Raw genomic sequence first — 2,293 nt, 5'->3', positions numbered from 1 at the left:
TTATTAGTTATGAAGATTGTAAATCGGGGTTCTGAAGATGAGGAACAAGTAATTTAAATTGCAATTAAAATAGGTAAAAGACTGTAAAATAAATAAATAACTGTAAAAATATACTTTTGGCAAGGTGTGAGAAATTGGAAGTCCTATCCTAGTTATCCTTATCAATGATGATGAAAATTGAACCTTAATTCCACTTAGTTAACCTTTGCTAGAGCAAAGGAAGGTCAAGTGACTAATTAGTTAGATCCTCAAATCCTAGTTAATCCCTAAGGAAAGATTGGGATTATTGAAGTTCAATTCAATTAGCAAAAATAACGATTATCAATCATGTTGAGTTTGATAACTCCTGAGTTACTGATTTCTTAACCAAGACCAAAAGGGAAAAAGTAAATCTACCGGAATAAAAATGTCTTCAGATTGGAAGCAACAGTAATATAAATAAAAGAGAGCAATAATAAACTGAAATACCTCAAATAACATTAATTCAAAAGAGTAATCTCTAATATAGAAGAATTCATAAATTAAATTGAAAAGATAAATAAAAGGAATATTGAACCTGTGATGAAGAAGAAATAATCCTAAATCCTAAAACTAAATCCTAAGAGAGAGGAGGGAACCTCTCCCTCTAAAACTACATCTAATCCTAAAATTGTGAATATGAAAGCATGATTATGAATGGATGCATTCTCCCACTTTATAGCCTCTAATCTGTGTGTTTTGGGCTAAAAATTGGGTCAAGAATAGCCCAGAAATCACTCCCAACGGTTTTTGTTACGTTCAGGTCGCGGGAAAGTGACGCGGAGGCGTCGTCCACGCGTTCGCGCGGATTGCAATTCACAGATACGACGCGGGCGCGTCATTTACGTGTTCGCATTGCTCAACGTCGTGGCAGCTATGGCAAATTATATATCAAATCGAAGCCCCGGACGTTCGCTTGCCAACGCAACTGAAACCGCATCATTTGGACCTCTGTAGCTCATGTTATGACTGTTTGAGTGCAGAGAGGTCAGGCTGGACAACTTTAGCAGTTCCTTCAGTTTCCTGTATTCCTTCCACTTTTGCATGCTTCCTTTTCATTCTCTAAGCCATTCCTACCCTGTAATCTCTGAAATCACTAAACACACATATCAAGGCATCTAATGGTAATATGAGAGGATTAATATTAGCAAATTTAAGACCAAAGAAGCATGTTTTCAATCAAAGCACATAATTAGGAAGGCAAATGTAAAACAATGCAAATAGTATGAATAAGTGGGTAAAGAGTTGATAAAATCCACTCAATTGAGCACAAGATAAACCATAAAATAGTGGTTTATCAACCTCCCCACACTTAAACATTAGCATGTCCTCATGCTAAGCTCAAGAGAAGCTATAAGAGTGAAGAGGAATGGTAAAATGTATGAAATGCAATCCTATCTATATGAATACAACTAAATGCAAAATGTTTCTACCAACTTGGTGAAAAGTAAATAAACCTTTCAAGAATAAACATGAACTGGATTTCACTAATTCAAATCATGAAAATGAAGTACAAATAGACTTGCAGAAGAAAATAGCTCATGAAAGCCGGGAACAAAGAATCGAGCATCGAACCCTCACTGGAAGTATATACACTCTAATCACTCAAGTGTTTTAGGTTCGATTCTCTCAATTCTCTACTAACCTTGCTTTCTAAGGCTTGCTCTTCATCTAACAATCAACATAAATTTAATGCACAGATACACATATCAAGAGGTCTTTTAAGGGTTGTAATGGGGTTAAGGTCAATGTAGGATTGTATTTGGCCAAGTGGACTAAAATCTGAATCCTTAATTAACTTAAACTTTCCACCTAACTTTAGATAATCCATGTAATCATAATACCACATCTAACTATCCATTAACTATGTTTTCCATATATTCATGCATTCTAATTTCAAGTACAGTACATATGCATTGCTTTTACCACTTACTTTGGGGGCATTTTGTCCCCTTTTTGCTTAATTGTTCTTTTTTCTTTTCTTTTTCTCACTTTCTTTTTTTTTATATATTTTTTTTTTCTTTTATTTTTCTCAATGCATATGATTAAATTATTGGATGCATGAATCATGTCCTAAATATTTCTTTCACATTTTCAGAAAATTCTAACATACTCAATTCTCAAACCAAATGTTTCCAAATTCACTTCCCCACACTTAATTAATGAGCACTCTCACTAGTCTAAGCTAACCAAGGATTCAAATTAAGGACATTATTGTTTTCCGCTTAGAGTTAATGATGTGCTAAAGTAAAGAACAAAGGGGTAAAATAGGCTC

This window comes from Arachis ipaensis, chromosome B3 (assembly GCF_059453495.1).
Source record: "Arachis ipaensis isolate K30076 ecotype BB chromosome B3, ASM5945349v1, whole genome shotgun sequence".
Lineage (NCBI taxonomy): Eukaryota > Viridiplantae > Streptophyta > Magnoliopsida > Fabales > Fabaceae > Arachis > Arachis ipaensis.
Note: the sequence above shows the minus strand (reverse complement) of the source record.